The following is an 11,041-nucleotide window of genomic DNA, read 5'->3' on the forward strand; positions in this document are numbered from 1 at the left end:
CACTCCTGATCTGAGACTGCCTGTGTCTGACAAAAGCCTCACTTCCCACAGCCTCTGTAGACAAAGTCAGGGGGCATTGGGTCTAACAAGCATGCCTCTGCCCTCCCAGGAGCAGATCATCAGGGTGGAGCTCTATCGGGTTTCCTGTGTTCTGGGAGTGTGAGAAACAGAAAGATTTCTCCCAAATATATGTTAGACTTAGGACACTGCTTGCAGCTAATGGTAAATGATTGTCAAGTTACCTCCCTGAAGGCAGTCAGTTGCCAGACTACTGGTCCCACCACAAGTAGGGCCCACTGCTTGCTGTTAAGGACAATGGGCTACTAATCCCTAAAGGCTTGCAGCCATCAGTTTGGGTTTACACCTTACTGATAATGGTTTCTATAGTGAGCCAGAGAACAGGTCATACCTGCTCAGTGACATCCAAAATTAGGCTGCCATCGTGAATCTAGGGTTCGCCCATCTTGTCACATGTATACCCTTATTCCCTCCTCTTCCAATAGTGTATGAACCCCTAGATCACCTCCTCCAATTGCTGTATTACCTATAGCCAACCCTTTTCTGTGACGTATGTCTTCACCTGTAATTAGGGGGCTTGCACATCCCCAGCAAAAATAAAAAGCCTTGCTTCGCAATAAATCTCTCTCTCTCTCTCTCTCTCTCTCTCTCTCTCTCTCTCTCCAAGTGGACCACCAAGTGTGAACTAGTCCTTTGGGATTTTTAAATTACATGACCATATTATCTATTTTCATTATTCATACTTTTGATGTACTTTGCTATTATCGTATATGGCGGGGCACTGGCTATACATTCCAGACTGTGCCGTCCTTCTGTCTTGGTCTGGATTTTATTTGGGAATGTTTTTAATATTTCACATGTAAGTGTGTTTGCTGTCGATTTGACAAACTGTAAATTCCCTTCCAATATAAGTTTGATAAAGTTTATTAAATACTGTGAACTGGTGTTACATATGAAAGGCTTGCTCTTTAGCATATGATTGAAGGCTCTCCTGTCTCTGTAAATGTTGCAGATTCCAATTCACAGTATTGTGATATGTCTTTTGTATTCTTTGGGCACATTCTATTTCCCTGCTGTCTCATTTCTGCTAAGCATTTATTTAGGATGCTTGTCTCCATGTCAGTGAGCTTGGCTGGACTGTTTCTTTATGGGGGTGGGCAGGAAGGCAGGTATCATCAGCTGACCTTTGTTCACGAGAGAGCTAGCCTGTTCACATAAGCCAGTAATTTTCCATCGTTCCATAAGGTGGTAATTATGAATCAGAACTGACTCGTTGGGACACATTCAAAATTTGGTTGGTCTTGGAATAGTTTGTAGGTGATTTAGAGTTGGACAAAAGTTACATTATTCAATTGAATTTATTCTTCAATTTCTATTTCTTCATGAACCCATTTAGTAATTTATAGTTTAAGAAAAGTTGTTTCATTTCAATTGAGTTTCCAAATTTACAGACATGGTATTTATATAAAATTATGTTATCAAAGGCATCCTTGAACATATACAATGATACTGAGAAAAGAAAAAATGAACCCAATAGATTAGCCTGGGAGCACCAACAATCTTCACTAGTTATAGATTAAGCTTGATCAGATTAATTTATATTGATTGGTTCTTTGTTTGTTGATACTGTAGACATCAGAAAACCCCACCAAACTGACAGTCATCGAACAGGTACATTACCTTTATTTATTAATCCTTTAAAGGCTACATGATCTTAATTCTCTAATTAAATCATTCCTTTTGCTATAAGTAGCTACAACATGTCTATAGCTAGACTATTTTGCTAGTCACCCTTTGGTTTCCTTGAGATGATCTCTATAATTGCCTTCCCTTATTGCCTAGAGAGGTAGATAGTAAATTCAAAACCAATAAATATCCATTTGTCTAACTTTCAAAATATTCCAGGAGAAGCCAAATTGTTTTGTGTACCATTGAGAAAGTTCTGACTCATTGTTACCATCTTATGTGACGATAGGAAACAACTCAATCCCTTTAACAACCTAACACTCTCCTCAAACAGATCAGCTGAAGATGCCCCTGGTAAAGGAACTCTTCAGCCAGGTCTCTGACATAGATGCTCACACAACTGTTGAGTCAAAATCTGTTAAATTTCTTGTGTTTATTCACCCAAAAGAGAATTGCTTGAAAACTAAACCAGAAGTTAGTCTTAGCTGGTTGAATAATTCATCTGTTATTAGTGATTATTGATGAGCGGTATTGGAATGATAAGTGTTCAAACCTAGTCATTGTTCAATGACATGTTCTTTAAACCTACAGCTAGTGATCGCTTTGGAATGCATGGAAAATTTGCTTTGATTTTTTTCAGTGTGTTCTTTCTTGGAAAGGCTAGAGTTTCTGTGCTATTTCCACATAGCTAATCATCAATAAAGGAATCCTGGTGGTGCAGTGATTAAGTTGCTAACCACAATTTCAGCAGTTTGATCCCATTGGCTGCTCCATGAAATTAAAATATGGTAACCTGTTTCCATAAAGACTACAGTCTTGGACCCTTGTTAGTATGATGGTGAGTATCCCCACCTGCCACAAATATTAGAGTCCTGGAAACATGAGATGCAGCTCCTCTGTGCTCTGTGTCCTCACTCTCTAGCTGTCTGTTAGCTGGGATGCAGTTATCAGGTGACATTTGGGGTGGGAATCCTTTCTAAGACCATTTGGGTTGTTGGCTGAGTCCAGTTCCTTGTTAGTTGGAGGATTGAGATTCTTGTTTCCTTGGTATCTGACAAATTGGGGCCTGGCTCTCTGCTACTAGAAGTGCTTGTACTCTGTGGTGAATAGCTGAAGCAAATTTAAAGTCCTTTCACTAGAAAGAGACTTATTCTTTTCATAGGTTCACCTGGTTAGGTCAGGCCCACCAAACCTAATGTCCCTTTCTTAATGTCAACTGTGCTATGTAGCATAGTCTAGTCATGGGAGTGATAGTCCATCACATTCTCAGGGCTCTCTGGCACTCAATGGAAAGGGTTTACACAGAAAGGTGGGTCTGCCTACCATACCTACAAAAGGATATCTGCTTGCAGGTTCTAATCATGACTATAGCTGGACCTCCCTAGTCACATTTTCTGTAATGGATATAGAATAAAAAGTTTCAAACTCCCCAGTGCTATTGATTTGTTTCACCCTCAGTGAAATAGTTGTGCCTAATAGCTTCTAGCATGCATCAGGCAGCAGCTTTATTCAACCCTAGTAAGCAAAACCCAGGTTTCTCATTTCCAAACTGAGGGACAACATTCAAACATGGAACTTCACAGAACATTAAACTCAGAGTCTTCATATTTACATCAACCCGGGAACTGTTTCTTTCTGATTTTCATTATGTTAACAAATCATATAAGGTATATGCCATAGCAAGATTGAGGAATAAGCTCTGCTCTCTGTCCTAAGAGAGCTAAATAGAAATCAACAGGGTTTCAAACTCATTCATTCTTCAATTACAGTAGCATTTTTTAAATGTAAGAAGCAGTTAATTACTCTTAAATCCCAGTATTTTCAAAGGGTTAGGACTGATCCTGTATCACAATGAAGGATGATATGAGGAACACTGGACTGGAAGGAGGACACCTGGGTTTTAGTGATGGCTCCGCTCTAACATGCCTCTGAATTTGACCATGCATTTCCCTGCCTGGGACTCAGCTACCCTCATAAAAGATTGTTGGACAAGTCTATAGTAAATATAAGTGTTTATTGTTTGTCACTGATGCTCACTAAAAACAGAGAAGGATTTTATATTATATACAAAATGTACAACGTAAAGTAAAATGAAATTCAAATGACGTTAATTCATTTGGACAGAAGTAATCTGCCAAACAGAACAACAGACAGTTGTTGCTGCTGTGGTATGCTACCAAGTCATTTCTGACTCACAGTAACCCCATGTACAGCAGAAAGAAACACTGCGTGGTCCGGTGCAATATTCACAATTACAGTCATCTTTGGGCCCATTGTTGCAGCCACCATGTCAATCCATCTCCTGGAAAGTATTCTACTTTGTTGCTGACTCTCCAATTTACCAAGCATGTATCATTGTCCAGGGACAAATCTCTCCTGATAATACATCCAAGGGATGTGAGAGGAAGTCTTGCCATCCTCACTTGTAAGGAACATTGTGTCTGTACCTCCACCAGGACAGATTTGTTGGTTTCTCTGGCAGCCCATGGCTCTTTCAATATTCTCTTCCCACACCCCAATCCAAAGGCATCCGTTTTTCTCCAGTCTTCCTTATTCATTGAGGGGACTAATATATCCTGGCTTGGGTCAGGTGCATCTGCTACCACAAAGGGAAATACTTATCCTTCAACAACTTTAAAGAGATCTTGTGCAGCAGATTTGCCCAACGCAACACTTTACGTGATGTCTTGTCTGCTGCATCATCTATGGATTCAAGTAAAGTCAATTCCGACAACTTCAGTGTTTTTGTATTTATTGTGATGTTGTCTATTGGTCCACTTCTTTGGATTTGTTTTATTTTTATTGGGATGTAACTCATACTGAAGGCTGTCCTCTTTGAACTTCATCAGTAAATGCTTCAAGTCCTCTCACTTTCTGCTAGCAAGGTTGTATCATCTGCATATCACAGGTTGTTAATGAATCTTCCTCCAATCCTGATGCCATGTTCTTCTTTATACAGTTCAGATTATTGGATTATTTGCTCAGCATGTGGATTAAATAACTATGGTAAAGGCATATAACCCAGATGTTCACCTTCTCTGATTTTAAACTATGCTGTACCCTCTTGTTCTGTTCAAAATACTGCCTCTTGGTCTATGGACAGGTTCCATAGGAGCATGAGGAAGTGCATTGGAAGTTCCATTATTCACAATAAATAAATAATAATTTGATAATATGGCAGCTTGTTGATACCTAGTTGTTAATATTTTTCTAGGGCAAAAAAAATCCCGGAGAATTAGAGGAATTGAAGGGGGGAAGTGATGCCTAGCAAACCCAGAGACAAGGTTGTTTAATTTAAACACTAGGCTTAAATATGTTTCTGTAAAGGAAATATTGGAAACCCCAGGGGTGGGGGGAGAAACAAAAATGACGGCGTATATCTAGCCAAGAGAAAAGGTTGGTTAGGTTGGGCGCCTGTTGTTTCCGTTAGAGGCCATCTTGTCGGTTCAGACCCTTAGCGGCCCTAGGAACAACAGAACAAACCACCACATGGTCCTGCGTCATCCTTACTACCATTCCCATGCCCGAGCCCATTGTTGAAGCACTTATTCGATCCATTTCATTGAGGACCTTCCTCCTTTTTGCTGTCCCTCCACTTTACCAAGCATGATGTCCGTCTCCAGGCACTGGTCTCTCCTGAGAGCATGTCCCAAGTATATCAGATGAAGTCTTGCCATACTTGCCTCTAAGGAGCACTCTAGCACTACTTCTTCCAAGACAGATTTGCTTGTCCGTTTAGCAGTTCCTGGTACAGTGAACCCTCATTTATCGCGGTTAATCGGTTCTAGACCCTACCGTGATAAATGAAATTCCGCGAAGTAGGATTCCTTATTTGTAAATCAAATATTTTCGTAGTTAGAGCATAGAGGACATGAAAAAACACCCTTTAGTCACCATAACACTCGTATTACCCAATTTATTAAACTAAAAAGGGAAAATACAGTAAAACATTTTGGACGTTACAATTATCATTTATTATATATTATATTATTTATGGCATCAAGCGTGTACAGTATGAGCCAATCAGTGGCAGTAATGACAGAGCATGCGCTGTTACGCAAAAACCGCGATAGAGTGAAGCCGCGGAAGTCGAAGCGCGAAGTGGCGAGGGTTCACTGTAATTCCAATATTCTTCCCCAGCACCATAATTCAAATGCAATGTTACATACACACACACACACACACACACACACACACACACACACACACTTTCATATAGTAGAAATCTCCCAAAAGTTTGTGGGAAAAGTCCAAAATCTTTCTATTTTCATTTTTTCTTGAACATTTTGGAGTCCTCATAAAATACTTGTATATTTCAACTGGATACTTGGCTATTTGGAATGTTTGAAGTCTAATCAGCTAAGTGGCTTTGGTTTGTGGTTCTGATTTTTTTCATCCCCCTTTTTAAATTAAATACTTTTATTGGGGGCTCTTATATCTCACATACGTTGAACTTATTGTCAGGAGATGCTAGTTCCTGGAAAAGGGCATCAGCTTGGTAAAGTGGAGGGGCAGCGAAAAAGAGGCAGACCCCCAACAAGATGAACTGACACAGTGGCTGCAACAACAGGCTCAGACATAAGCACAGTTGTGAGCATGGTGCTGGACCACACAGGATTTCGTTTCACTGCACGTACAGTCATTAGGAGTCAGAACTGACCCCAGCAACAACAATCCTTAATCTAAGAAATATTTACCAGTACTAAATTTAGATCATGCCCTGTGGATAAAGCAGACATCAAAATATAGCCAGATCCTGCCTTTGTGGAATTTGTCATCTAGTCTAAGAAACCGACACTTGTATACATGATTACTATATTAAAGGAGAGGGAAATAAAAAAGTGGGATGAAATCTGATCCAATAAATTTGGGGATAGCATTTTCATGTTTATAATTTCACTTCATCACAGCAACTCTTGTATAGGGTAGCTTTCAAGCATTCCTTGATTTTTATAGAAAAGGACACTAATAGTTTGTCATATGGAATACTATGCTGGGGGTGACTGAAAGTGCATTTGCCTCTTCCCTATGGATCATGCTCTTCTAACATGAAAAAATTCTACCATTTTGGTGGGCATACTGTTTGCTTATGAGCCCTGGTGCTGCAGGGGTCTCCATACAAGGTCAGTTGTTTGAAACCACTCACTGCTCCGAGGGCGAAAGATGAGGCTTTCTACTCCTGTAAAGAGATATAGTCTGTGAAACCCACAGGAGCAGTTCTAGTCTATCTTATGTGGTTTCTATGAATCAAAATTGAGCCAATGGGAGTGAATTAAAAAAAAAACTAAGGCACCCAAAATAGTACTAATACAGTTAAAGTTCCCTATGCATATATCTTCTCAGTTGCATTCCCTCACCACCTATCAAACCGAAACTACTATCCTAGATTTGGCATTTGATAGCTAAAGAAAGTCTGCTGTGGTGCTGAGGTGTGAGTGTTAGGGCTACCTTTGTTATGATGTTTCCTAATGATTCAGTGGTGAGAATTTTGAGGAGCAATGAGTTTATGTTAATGGTGGTGGAGTAATTTGGAAAAGGATATCATTAGTGGTTGTACAACATGAAGAGTATAATTCAATGGAACTGAATTATGGAATTGGAGAATGTTTTGTTGTGTATATTTTTGGGAAATATACAGAATTAGGGAAAAATATTCACATGAATAACAATGAGTGCAAGGAAAAAGAAAATGTTCTAGAGTTGACGGTGCTGATCATTGTACAAGTCTTCTTAATATGACTGTATTACTGAATTGTACAACATGTGGATGAAGTGCTAATAAAACTGTTTAAGAACACATATACACACAAACATTTGGGAAGACTTCTCAGGAAAATTAGTGGCTGGATCTCGACAAAAAGAGGAATGTGCGTGAGATTGACAAGAGTGGGCTGAGTTTTGAAGAGGGTTGATTGCACGAAGGCTTGATTGAAGAGTAACCTGGAGACTCAGGACAGACTCATAGAAGACCACTGGTTTGACTGTAAAGGAAAATGGGGGAGAGGGGGTGGGATGATAGGAGTTTTCAGGTTTCTTCTTAGATGCTAAATAAAGCCATTGATGGCTTTATAGTAGGGGAGTGGCGTCATCAAATAGGCATTTTGGAAAGACCACCGAGACTGCCATAGAGAAAACAGCTTTAAGAGGAAGGGAAACAGGATGCAGGAAAAGAACTCGGATGCTTTTCCAGTGGTGATACTGAAGACACAGAAATGTGAGTAGAGTGGAAAGCCAGGAGTGAGTAGGTTTGCAGGCTTTCCGTGTTAGTGTAGGAGCCCCGGGGTGGTGAAAATGGTGACACACTGAGCTGCTAGCTGTAAGATCAGTGTGGTTCAAACCCAGGCACAGACTCCTTAGCAGAAAGGCCGGGTTGTCTGCCTCCCAGAGGTCACAGCCCTGGGAAGCTGGATGGAAAGCAGTCCTTCTCTGCAATGCACGGAGTCACTGTGGGTTTAAAGGGACTCAGTGGCAACTAGTACTGGTTTGTGTGCTGGTTTCGATGTGGGCGATGTGTCTCACCTCTGGCATCTAGAACTGGATTCATCCTTACATGTACCATTGAACTTGCTAATTCTGCAAATGGACCATTTACTGAGAGTAATGACTCCACAACAACAACAGCTAAACTGACTGCCATCAAGTTGATGCTGACTCATAGAGACACTGCGGAAGAGAGAAGAACTGTCCCTTTGGGTTTCCAAGAGTGTACATCCTTAAAGGGGTAGAAAGCCTCATCTTCCTCGTGCTGTTCCTAGAGGTTTATCAATCCTGGGTTTGTAACTGGCTCATGGTTTCAACCTGCTGGTCTTATGGTGTTACAATAGGCCTAGATGGCCACAAGGAGCTCGTGATCAGCTGATGACAGTGCGAGCCCAAGATACATTCGTGAGATCTACATAGGAAATAAGCCTCCGGCGATCTCCCGCTATGCACAATTGAGGGATGGGAGGAAAGTGGTTACTAACAGAGTGCATTGGAGAGATGAGTACAGAAGATCAAAGGGATAAATTTGACTTGAACAGCTAAAACCCAGTGAGATGATCCCCTGGTTGATGCATGCTGGACCTGATCTGGTTTTCAACATTTTGTGTATTTTTTGATTGCTTGATTTTTCTTTGTTCATATTAGGGTTTTTCTCAGAGGTGTTATGTCATTCAGGATCACCATCTTGAAGTTGTATTATATGTTATTGTTTTTCAGTATATGAACATCAGGATCGCTGAACCTATAGGTACAGCAAGTGGAATAAGGGTTCCATTGGGGATGGGGAGAATGGGGGTACAAAAGTGGAGGTGTAGGGGTGGGTAAAAGGGAGATGATGTCAAGGAGTCCAGGAAGGAAAAGAATATTTGGAAACTGATTGTGGCAGCAATTGTACAATACTGCTTGACATGATTGAACTATGGAATGATATGATATCTGTATTAACTGCCAATAAATAATAATACATTTAAAAAATAATAAAAATTTAAAACTTGGCAGTTCAAACCCAGCCAGCAGTGCCATTACATAAATTTCTGGAGATCAGCTTCTGTCAACATTATAGCCCAGAAAACCTTATGGAGGAGTTCGCCTCTGTCACATATGACGTCACCAAGAGTCAGAATCGAGGTGGGTTTGGAGGTGAGATGATTGAACTCAATTTGAAGAGAAAGTTGTGAGTTCATTTTTTCTTAAGGTGTGTTTCAGGCAACTTGGACATTTTTGAGTGAAAATCTCAGATAGGTGGAAATCTATGTGGACCTGGATACGAGAGGGGAGGAGGGTTGGACTGGAGATGCACCTGTGAGAGGCATAAGCAGGTATTTGGGGATGGAAGCAGCAGGTCTCAGTGAGGTTGCCCAAGAAGAGAGCACTGCATGAGATCCCAATGTAAAAGCAAGCCAACCTTTAAAAACTGGGGAAGACGCAAACTCATGGTAGAACACTTCAAACAGAGAAAACGATTTCATCTATCATTTTACTGCACATACGTACAAGTTATTACCATTTTGGTGCCTGAGCTAGTCTCACTGCCATCAAGTCAATTCTGACTCCTGGAGACCCTGATAGGGCGGAGTAGAACTGCCCCCTGTGGGTTTCTGAGACTGTAACCCTTTAAGGGAGTAGAAAGCCCCATCTTTCTCCCACAGAACCTCTGCTGGTTTCCAACCTCGGACGTTAGGGATCACAATTCAGTGTGTACCCACCATGCCACCAGGGCGCCTTTCGCCTGAGCTTATGGTCTATGTGAATATCCAGTACACATTTTTTATTTTTAATTGTCAGAAAGAGTTAGTGCTCCGTCAAAGGTCAGGAGTGAATTAATCTGCTTAGAATATCTTTAAATTACATGCAAAATAAGACAAGGAATAAAGAGAGGTCCATTCCATGAGAAGTTAAACTTATGCAATCAGTATTTCTGGTTATAGCACCTAGAGAACTGGGCTAAATATAACTAAGCCTGTGGCATTCTGTACTGTATTTGCTTGAGTAAAAAAATCCATGATCACTATTTGAAAATCAGTCAAAGTATACGTTCTCTTGCTGGTGGCATCTTGTCACTATGTGAAGGACAGCACATTAAATGCCCAGTATGATGGCAAAGTAGAATAACTCATTACCAGTTATTCCTGGGCTTAGTCATTTGTGTTCCTACTAAAACGAATAGTAACTGGCTTATTCTGATTTGATGTTAACTGAAACAGCTTTTGGAAATGCCATTTCCTATAAGCATACGGTGTTCTATTTCAATGCACCCAAGATCATTTGAAAGAAAGAAGACGGTGTGTGCACTATGCATATATGTAAGTGGGAAATTGATAGAAAAGTGCTTTATGATGAAAGAATATTATTCGGCATTTACATCAGAGTGAGCTTTTCCTGCTTTCGTTGGGACATGGTGCATGAGGCCGGTGTAGTCATATTATGCATCATGTAAGACACCAGCTGAGCTTTAGTGTCTCACATGGTACCGAATACAATTGAAACAGCCCCCCTATTATGATATTAAAACTTCAGTTTCTCAGAGTGAATCAACAAGCTTAGAAGTAATTACCAAATAGGCTCGAGTATAATCCGACCCGAATAACAGCTGAGGCACCTAATTTTACCCACAAAACTGCATTAAAAATGCGGTGGAGCTGGTCCCAGCACCAAATACTAAGTGGATGCCTGCCCCTCCCCCGAGAAGAATTCATTTCAAAGGATGGCACTGAATCTGCAGCTTCGGGAGAAGGATATATCTGAGCAGAGCACACAGGAGCAGGTGACGGGGGAGGAGAAGAGACTGGAGCACATCCTGGCCCACCAAGCCTTGAGGACTATGACCCCAATTAGAGCAGCCAGTCCACAGAGA

The sequence above is a fragment of the Echinops telfairi genome, unplaced genomic scaffold (genome assembly GCF_000313985.2).
Source record: "Echinops telfairi isolate 266 unplaced genomic scaffold, ASM31398v2 ScPeMD7_7427;HRSCAF=8465, whole genome shotgun sequence".
NCBI lineage: Eukaryota > Metazoa > Chordata > Mammalia > Afrosoricida > Tenrecidae > Echinops > Echinops telfairi.